The sequence below is a fragment of the Haematobia irritans genome, chromosome 4, assembly GCF_050003625.1.
Source record: "Haematobia irritans isolate KBUSLIRL chromosome 4, ASM5000362v1, whole genome shotgun sequence".
Classification (NCBI taxonomy): Eukaryota; Metazoa; Arthropoda; class Insecta; order Diptera; family Muscidae; genus Haematobia; species Haematobia irritans.
The window spans coordinates 94,203,381-94,214,865 of record NC_134400.1 but is presented as its reverse complement, the minus strand read 5'-3'; positions in this window follow the sequence as shown (position 1 = coordinate 94,214,865).

Genomic DNA, 11,485 nt, shown 5'->3' with positions numbered 1-11,485 from the left:
GCCGAACGAAAACCCAGTCGACTGAAAAGCATACTCTCGTTCGACATACAGAAACAGAAATAGTCATGATGCCCAAACCCGGCAAAACCCGTCATAATCCCAACTCATATAGACCTATGTTATATCGCTTCTGTCAGTTATAGGGAAGTTCTTTGGAAAATTATTCCGTAAAAGACTGGAGTGCCTTGTCCATTCGAGGGATGTTATACCTGACCACCAATTTGGCTTTCGCAAGCAGCACTCGACAATCGAACTACTACATAGACGGGCGCAAAAGACTGTTTTTCATATAGTTGTATGTAAAAATTATATGTTTGGAACTTAAATTTATAGCACATTATTTTTAAGAGTGAACATATAATGTTCATAAACTAATTTAATACGTTTGGCACATATATGTTAATATGTTAGAACATATTATGTTTGGGACACTATAAATTCTTAAAAATTATATTTCTGGTTGCAAACATGTATATGTTTGGAAACGTAAGAGAGGGCGAGAGTAGATAACGATAAATATCTATAGATATGCAAATTTAATTACAACATAAGTGTAAGTTGCTGAGTACTCGTTCATGATTATCTATCGACTTACATTTTTTTTAAACGAATTATAAACATACGTGCTTATTTGTATTCTAACACAATTATATTCAAGACATTTTGCTGCAAGCAAACAAATGTTTAGAAACTGGAAATGTTTAGAAACTGAGTGCTGCCCGATTCCATGTTAAGCTCAATGACAAGGGACCTCCTTTTTATAGCCGAGTCCGAACGGCGTTCCACATTCCAGTGAAACCACTTAGAGAAGCTTTGAAACCCTCAGAAATGTCACCAGCATTACTGAGGTGGGATAATCCACCGCTGAAAAACTTTTTGGTGTTCGGTCGAAGCAGGAATTGAACCCACGACCTTGTGTATACAAGGCAGGCATGCTAACCATTGCACCACGGTGGCTCACTGTTTGAACATAAGTGTGTTCCTCAGTTTTCTTGGACATTACTCAGACATTTGACGGTATGTGGCATGAAGGACTCGTTAGGTTGTTTCCAAAAATTACTGTGAAATCTTAGGTTCATACCTCAGTAACCGCTTTTATAGAGTACGTCATGACGATGAATTTACCAAAACTCTACTTAATATGTTCAGGGCTACCTCAAGGCAGAATTATTGGTCCATTACAACAGCAAAACTCAACACGTCGACTTTGCACAAAAACACTACGCAATATAAGATTCTATAAATAAATACAGAACAAGACCGCATAAAAATTCCGCAAAATATCTCGGATTTTATTAACTTGGAAAGACCATATCGATAAAAAAAACGTGAAGATTTGGATATCAAATATCGTAACATACAATGGATAATTGGGCAGAAATTCCATTCTTTCAAATGACAACAACACTAAAGCCAATATGGCTATATGCACCCTCAAAAAAATTGCTTCTCTAACATATGCTCCAAACCTATTTTGTAGGAAGCACATATATTATTGGATATTGCCGAAACATTATTATGTTTGTTTTATGTGAACATATTATATGTATGGAAGCATTTTGACCCCAAAAATATTATATGCTTAGAAGAATTTTCTCCAAAGAAGATTGTGCTCAAAAAAATGTATTTCTGCCTCATTGCATATTCGCTCACATCTTTCCTCACTTCCACTAGGTGTTTCTAGTTCTTAGCACATTTTTATACCCTAAACCACATAATGGACAGGGTATAATAAGTTTGATCTGCCAAAAAATGTGCCTGTCAGAAATATTGATTTTAGACCCCATAAAATATATACCGATCGACTCAGAATCACCTCCTGAGTCGATCTAGCGCTTGGTGTCCGTCCATCCGTCTGTCCATGTATTTGTTGTTCACAGGATTCCGGTCGCAATTATTAACAGATTTTGATGAAATTTGGTACAGGGAGTTTTTTGGGCACAAGGACGAACGCTATTGAATTTGGAAGAAATCGGATCAAATTTAAATATAGCTCCCATATATATGTATCGTCAGATTTCCACAAATGGGGTTACGTTTTGCTTTTTTATACCCTCCATCATAGGATGGGGGTATATTAACTTTGTCATTCCGTTTGTAACACATCGAAATATTGCTCTAAGACCCCATAAAGTATATATATTCTGGGTCGTGGTGAAATACTGAGTCGATCTAAGCATGTCCGTCCGTCCGTCCGTCTGTTGAAATCACGCTAACTTCCGAACGAAACAAGCTATCGACTTGAAACTTGGCACAAGTAGTTGTTATCGATGTAGGTCGGATGGTATTGAAAATGGGCCATATCGGTCCACTTTTACGTATAGCCCCCATATAAAGGGACCCTCAGATTTGGCTTGTGGAGCCTCTAACAGAAGCATATTTCATCCGATCTGGCTGAAATTTGGTATGTGGTGTTGGTATAGGGTCTCTAACAACCATGCAAAAACTGGTCCACATCGGTCCATAATTATATACAGCCCCATATAAACCGATCCCCCGATTTGGCTTGCGGAGCCTAAAAGAGAAGCAAATTTCATCCGATCCGGCTGAAATTTGGTACATGGTGTTGGTATATGGTCTCTAACAACTATGCAAAAATTGGTTTACATCGGCCCATAATTATATATAGCCCCCATATAAACCGATCCCCAGATTTGGCTTGCGGAGCCTCAAAGAGAAGAAAATTTCATCCGATCCGGCTGAAATTTGGTACATGATGATGGTATATGGTCTCTAACAACCATGCAAAAATTGGTCCATATCGGTCCTTAATTATATATAGCCCCCATATAAACCGATCCCCAGATTTGGCTTGTGGAACCTCTAAGAGAAGCATATTTCATCCGATCCGGCTGAAATTTGGTATATGGTGTTGGTATATGGTCTCTAACAATCATGCAAAAATTGGTCCACATCGGTCCATAATTATATATAGCCCCCATATAAACCGATCCCCAGATTTGATTTGCGGAGCCTCAAAGAGAAGCAAATTTCATCCGATCCGGCTGAAATTTGGTACATGATGTTGGTATATGGTCTTTAACAACCACGCAAAAATTGGTCCATATCGGTCCTTAATTATATATAGCCCCCATATAAACCGATCCCCAGATTTGGCTTGTGGAGCCTCTAAGAGAAGCATATTTCATCCGATCCGGCTGAAATTTGGTACATGGTGTTGGTATATGGTCTCTAACAATCATGCAAAAATTGGTCTACATCGGTCCATAATTATATATAGCCCCCATATAAACCGATCCCCAGATTTGGCTTGCGGAGCCTCAAAGAGAAGCAAATTTCATCCGATCCGGCTGAAATTTGGTACATGATGTTGGTATATAGTCTCTAACAACCATGCAAAAATTGGTCCACATCGGTCCATAATTATATATAGACCCCATATAAACCGATCTCCAGATTTGGCTTGCGAAGCCTCGAAGAGAAGCAAATTGCATCGGATCCGGCTGAAATTTGGTACATGATGTTGGTATATGGTCTCTAACAACCGTGCAAAAATTGATCCACATCGGTCCATAATTATATATAGCGCCCATATAAACCGATCCCCTGATTTGGGTTGCGGAGCCACAAAGAGAAACAAATTTCATCCGATCCGCCTGAAATTTGGTACTTGATATTGGTATATGGTCTCTAACAACCGTGCAAAAACTTAAGTAATTCGATTGTGGAATGCAGTGTTTTGAAGAAGTTTTCTACGCAATCTATGATGGAGGGTACATAAGCTTCTGCCTGGCCGAACTTACGGCCGTATATACTTTTTATAATTCGAGTTTTTCATATTTTCAATAGGTAATTTTAATTTTTATACCCTCCATCATAGGATGGGGGTATATTAACTTTGTCATTCCGTTTGTAACACATCGAAATATTGCTCTAAGACCCCATAAAGTATATATATTCTGGGTCGTGGTGAAATTCTGAGTCGATCTAAGCATGTCCGTCCGTCAGTCCGTCTGTTGAAATCACGCTAACTTCCGAACGAAACAAGCTATCGACTTGAAACTTGGCACAAGTAGTTGTTATCGATGTAGGTCGGATGGTATTGAAAATGGGCCATATCGGTCCACTTTTACGTATAGCCCCCATATAAAGGGACCCTCAGATTTGGCTTGTGGAGCCTCTAACAGAAGCATATTTCATCCGATCTGGCTGAAATTTGGTATGTGGTGTTGGTATAGGGTCTCTAACAACCATGCAAAGACTGGTCCACATCGGTCCATAATTATATACAGCCCCCATATAAACCGATCCCCCGATTTGGCTTGCGGAGCCTAAAAGAGAAGCAAATTTCATCCGATCCGGCTGAAATTTGGTACATGGTGTTGGTATATGGTCTCTAACAACCATGCAAAAATTGGTTTACATCGGCCCATAATTATATATAGCCCCCATATAAACCGATCCCCAGATTTGGCTTGCGGAGCCTCAAAGAGAAGAAAATTTCATCCGATCCGGCTGAAATTTGGTACATGATGATGGTATATGGTCTCTAACAACCATGCAAAAATTGGTCCATATCGGTCCTTAATTATATATAGCCCCCATATAAACCGATCCCCAGATTTGGCTTGTGTAACCTCTAAGAGAAGCATATTTCATCCGATCCGGCTGAAATTTGGTATATGGTGTTGGTATATGGTCTCTAACAATCATGCAAAAATTGGTCCACATCGGTCCATAATTATATATAGCCCCCATATAAACCGATCCCCAGATTTGACTTGCGGAGCCTCAAAGAGAAGCAAATTTCATCCGATCCGGCTGAAATTTGGTACATGATGTTGGTATATGGTCTTTAACAACCACGCAAAAATTGGTCCATATCGGTCCTTAATTATATATAGCCCCCATATAAACCGATCCCCAGATTTGGCTTGTGGAGCCTCTAAGAGAAGCATATTTCATCCGATCCGGCTGAAATTTGGTACATGGTGTTGGTATATGGTTTCTAACAACCATGCAAAAATTGGTCCACATCGGTTCATAGTTATGTATAGCCCCCATATAAACCGATCCCCAGATTTGGGTTGCGGAGCCACAAAGAGAAACAAATTTCATCCGATCCGCCTGAAATTTGGTACTTGATATTGGTATATGGTCTCTAACAACCGTGCAAAAATTGGTCCACATCGGTTCATAATTATATGTAGCCCCCATATAAACCGATCCCCAGATTTGGCTTGCGAAGTCTCCAAGAGAAGCAAATTTCATCCAATCCGGTTGTAATTTGGAACATGGTGTTAGTATATGATCTTTAACAACCGTGCCAGAATTGGTTCATATCGGTCCATAATTATATATAGCCCCCATATAAAACGTTCTCCACATTTGACCTCCGAAGCCTCTTGGAGGAGCAAAATTCATCCGATCCGGTTCAAATTAGGAACGTGGTGTTAGTATATGGTCGCTAACAACCATACCAAAATTGGTCCAATCACACAAAAATTGGTCCATATCGGTTCATAATCATGGTTGCCACTAGAGCCAAAAATAATCTACCAAAATTTTATTTCTGGAGAAAATTTTGTTAAAATTTTATTCGGTTCAAAATAAAATTTTCATCATTGTCAAAATTTTATTTCTATAGAAAATTTTGTCAAAATTTTATTTCTATAGAAAATTTTGTTCAAATTTTATTCGGTTCATAATCATGGTTGCCACTCGAGCCAAAAATAATCTACCAAGATTTTATTTCTATAGAAAATTTTGTCAAAAGTTTATTTCTATAGAAAATTTTGTTAAAATTTTATTTCTGTAGAAATTTTTGTCAAAATTTTATTTCTGTAGAAATTTTTGTCAAAATTTTTATTTCTATAGAAAATTTTGTCAAAATTTTTATTTCTATAAAAAATTTTGTTAAAATTTTATTTCTGTAGAAAATTTTGTCAAAATGTTATATCTACTTTGTCAAACGGAATTATATACGTATTGGATCGATCTTTTTTGATTTAATATATACCACGTATGGACTTACATACAATTTAGAAGATGGTGTTAGGAGGTTTTAAGATACCTTGCCATCGGCAAGCGTTACCGCAACTTAAGTAATTCGATTGTGGATGGCAGTCTTTAGAAGAAGTTTCTACGCAATCCATGATGGAGGGTACATAAGCTTCGGCCTAGCCGAACTTACGGCCGTATATACTTGTTTTACAAACGGATCGTCACCAAATTTGGCAAAAAATTATCTGTTTCATCGCCCTTCAAGTCTGCATATAGCTCCCATATATGTGTATCGCCCGTTTTTGAAAAAAATTACACCGAAAGAACTTTCTTCGTAAAAAGAACGAAAAATTTCGTTACAAGTACGAAATTTGTCATTGTGTTACAATCAAAGAAACTTTTCATTAAAAGTACGAAATATTTTTTACTTTTTACGAAGAAAAGTTCTTCCGCAATTTTCGTAGTTTGTTAGAAAAAAATTTGTACTTTTTATGAAGAATATTCGTACTTTTTATGAAAAATCTTCGTACTTTTTATGAAACAATTTCGTTCTTTTTATGAAAATGTTTCGTACTCTTTATGAAAAATTTTCGTAGTTTTTATGAAAAATTTTCGTAGTTTTTATGAAAAACTTTCGTAACATTTTTTTTCAAAAATCTTCGAACTTGTAGAAAAAAATTATAGTCGAAAGTGCATTTGGTTGTAGTTACAAGTGTGAAAAATTACATCACTACTTTACATCTTAAGTTTTTGAATAATTTTTAGTTTTAGTGCTTCACTTTTATTCACAGCGCGCTATCACCCAAATGAGAAGTAGCATAGACTTTCATACAAAAATATAATAAAGGAATACACTCAAGCACATTATAAAAGACAATTTAATGCCGCGAACAGAAGTTGTACAACTTCAATGAAGCTCCTTCGTTATTTCAAAGAAAATGTTTCGTACTTTTTATGAAGAAATTTTAACGCAGAATGTTTCGTAAAATATTCGTAAAAACTTCGTCACAAAATTCATGACATTTGAAGAAAGTTTCGTTAAAAGTACGAACTTTTTACGAAGAAAAGTTAATGTAGAATATTTCGTAGAAATTTCGTATATTCGTAAAATGTTCTTAGTAAAAATTACGTAAATGAATGAAAATTTCGTTGAAGAAATGAAGAATGAAGAATTCACGAAGAATAGTTAATGAAGAATTCTTCGTAAAATTAACGAAGAGAATTCTTTCGGTGTAGGGGTGGCTTAGGTTATGATATAGTCGGCCCCGCCCGACATTCTGCATTACACACTTGTTAATGGGTAACTTTAATTTTTATACCGTGCGCCACACTGTGGAACAGGGTATTATAACCCAGCAAAAAATTTGGAAGTTCTTCCAAAGGCACAACTTTAAAAGCACTTCCAGAAGATGCACTCCCAATGAAGTTCTTTATCTTAACTACTCAGGAAGTCCTTTTAATTCAATTTTTTATGACTTGGGTTTTTCATACTCTTAATGGGTAATTTTAACCCTCTAATGCCCCAATTTTATTGCCAGCTGATTAAATATTCAATGTTAACGACACAAAAGCAAAAGGACTAAGCAAGAAAAATTTATACGGTAAAATTCAGCATATGCTGCAAAGCCTCTTGAATAGTTTCAAATAAGTTTTCTTTTTATTTTGCCCACTTTTGTTGTCTTAAGGTGTGTTTTACTAAAAGCTTCCTTATTAAATGAAGCCCGCCTAAATGCGGGCTTGGGCATTAGAGGGTTAACTTTTTTTGTTTCAAATAGGTTAGAAACGGAGTAAGAATTTATAAAAAATAGTACAAATCATTTAAATTTTGTCGAAAAAAATGCTAAATCCAATCTGAAAAAATTGCGAATTTTTGAAAACGTTTCAAACGTTTCCGACAAGCGTTAGAATCCATTAAAAATTATAAAAAATTATAAAAATTATTTATTTGACAAAATTTTACAGAATTTCTTAATTTACATCCAAAACATTGAATTCGGATCAAACCCAAAGAAGCAAGGCCGTATTCAGGGGGTGGGGGGGATGAGGGGGATCAAACCCCCCCCCCCCCCCCGAAATGAATGAATATTTTTATATAAATAAATATATATTTTTAGCTGCATAGAAAAATCTTATCGAAGATGTTGAAGAAAAGCTGGAGGTTTTATTTTGAAAAACGCTTACCTATAAAACTTGCACAAATCATAAAATACTAATTGAAAAGCCCGTCAAACGACGGTCGAAAAAAACAAATTGTTTTTCTTCTCGCACCACAAATTTCATTTTTGGAAAATGTATTTCTGCTTTTTATGTGTGTTTGTTGTTCTTTTTGTGAACATGACTCGCTTTGTTTGGCCATAGCATCAACAACGAAACAGCCAAACACACATGTGTAAATGAAATGGCGCAAAACCTGCGAAAAGAACCTGCCTAATTCAGCGATGGAAGCACTTGGAGAGTGCAATAAAGAGATATTTCCAAACGTGCATATTCTTTTAACAATTTTGGTCACTTTGCCAGTTACTCATGGATGGAAAATACAATTTTTTAAGAAAGTACAAAAAAGGTATTTTTTTGAGCGGAAAGGTACTTTTTGCTAAATTTCAACAAAAATTTCACTGGAAGATTATTGTCAAGAGACTAAATTTTAAAGAAAATAAAATTTTGACAAAATTTTCTATATAAATAAATTTTGCAAAAATTTTCTATAGAAATAAAATTTTGCAAAAAAATCTGTAGAAAAAAATGTTGCAAAATTTTTTCTATAGAAATTAAATTTTTACAAAATTTTCAATTGAAATAAAATTTTGACAAAATTTTCTATAAAAATAAAATTTTGCAAAAATTCTATATAGAAATAAAATTTTGACAACATTTTCTACCGAAATAAAAAATCGACAGTATAGAATCGCATTCTTTTTTCGACTAAAACATTCTTGAGGTTCAATAAAATCCTGTTTTTGACTATATCTTTTACAAAATCAAGATTTTCTTCCCACATGAACATGTCTGGTTTGCCATATTTGTAAAAGACTATTAGCAAATAAGGTTGATATAGACTTTCTCAAAATATTAAAATATTTTGTCAAAGCTATTGTATCATAAATCTGATATCGACTCAAAAATGTCTACACAAAAGGTACTAAATCATTGGCGGGGGTACTACGGTACTGACCGAGGTGAAAAAGTATTGAAAAAAGTACTATAGTACTGCATTTTCCATCCCTGCAGTTACTACGTGCTCATCCGAACGTTCATTTTCAACAATGAAGAGATTAAAGACGTATCTTAGAAATTCGACTAGCGAGAGTAGACTCAATGGATTGGCATTAATGTCGGTTCATCGCCGAATAAATGTGCCGACTGAAGAAGTCATTGTTTTATTTGCTGCCCAAAAAGCCCGTCGGCTCAATTTAATATTATAAAAAAAAAGTAAGGAAAGTCTAAAGTCGGGCGGGGTCGACTATATTATACCCTGCACCACTTTGTAGATCTAAATTTTCGATACCATATCACATCCGTCAAATGTGTTGGGGGATATATATAAAGGTTTGTCCCAAATACATACATTTAAATATCACTCGATCTGGACAGAATTTGATAGACTTCAACAAAATCTATAGACTCAAAATTTAAGTCGGCTAATGCACTAGGGTGGAACACAATGTTAGTAAACAAATATGGGAAACGTTTAAATCTGAAGGAATTTTAAGGAAACTTCGAAAAAGTTTATTTATGATTTATCGCTCGATATATATGTATTAGAAGTTTAGGAAAATTAGAGTCAATTTTACAATTTTTCGACTAAGCTGTGGCGATTTTACAAGGAAAATGTCCATTTTTGTCGAAATCAGAAAAACATATATATGGGAGCTATATCTAAATCTGAACCGATTTCAACCAAATTTGGCACGCATAGCTACAATGCTAATTCTACTCCCTGTGCAAAATTTCAACTAAATCGGAGCAAAAAATTGGCCTCTGTGGTCATATGAGTGTAAATCGGGCGACCGATATATATGGGAGATATATCTAAATCTGAACCGATTTCAATTTGGCACACTAGACTACACTGCTAATTGAACTCGTAGTGCAAAATTTCAACCAAATTGGGTTAAAACTCTGGCTTCTGGGACCGTACTAGTCCATATCGGGCGAAAAAAACACATACTTGTGCCAAATTTGAAGTCGATTGGACTAAAACTGCGACCTAGACTTTGATTACAAAAATGTGTTCACGGACAGACGGACATGGCTATATCGACTCAGGAGCCCACCCTGAGCATTTTTGCCAAAGACACCATGTGTCTATCTCGTCTCCTTCTGGGTGTTGCAAACATATGCACTAACTTATAATACCCTGTTCCACAGTGTGGCGCAGGGTATAAATATTGTATACATACCTATGCATAAATAAAATTTTCTACACATGAGATTATATGAATATTTTTTTTTTTTAGTTGAACCCCCCCCCCCCCCCCCCCCCCGAATTAAAATCCTGGCTACGGCCTTGCAAAGAAGTGATGCAAATTCAGTGCAACTGCTGTTGAAATGGAGGACTTTCGTCCTATGACAAGCGTCAATTTTGCACCACTTCCGGATCCAAAAAGAACATTTTCGTTACTTTTTTGGCGACGCTTTTTTTTTGCTGGGAAGTTAGTGTATATGTTTGCAACACCCAGAAGAAGACGAAATAGACACATGGTGTCTTTGGCCAAAATGCTCAGGGTGGGCTCCTGAGTCGATATAGCCATGTCCGTCTGTCCGTCAGCACATTTTTGTAATCAAAGTCTAGGTCGCAGTTTTAGTCCAATCGAGCCACCGTGGTGCAATGGTTAGCATGCCCGCCTTGCATACACAAGTTTGTGGGTTCGATTCCTGCTTCGACCGAACACCAAAAAGTTTTTCAGCGGTGGATTATCCCACCTCAGTAATGTTGGTGACATTTCTGAGGGTTCCAAAGCTTCTCTAAGTGGTTTCATTGCAATGTGGAACGCCGTTCGGACTCGGCTATAAAAAGGAGGTCCCTTGTCATTGAGCTTAACATGGAATCGGGCAGCACTCAGTGATAATAGAGAAGTTCACCAATGTGTTATCACAACGGACTGAATAGTCTAAGTGAGCCTGATACATCGGGCTGCCACCTAACCTAACCTACCTAACCTAACCTAGTCCAATTGACTTCAGATTTGGCACAAGTATGTGTTTAGGCTCAGAATAGAACCCTATTGATTTTGGAAGAAATCGGTTCAGATTTAGATATAGCTCCCATATATATATATATATATATATATATATATATATATATATATATATATATATATATATATATATATATATATATATATATATATATATATATATATATATATATATGTATATATATATATATATATATATATATATATATATATATATATATATATATATATATATATATATATATATATATATATATATATATATGTATATATATATATATATATATATATATATATATATATATATACATATATATATATAT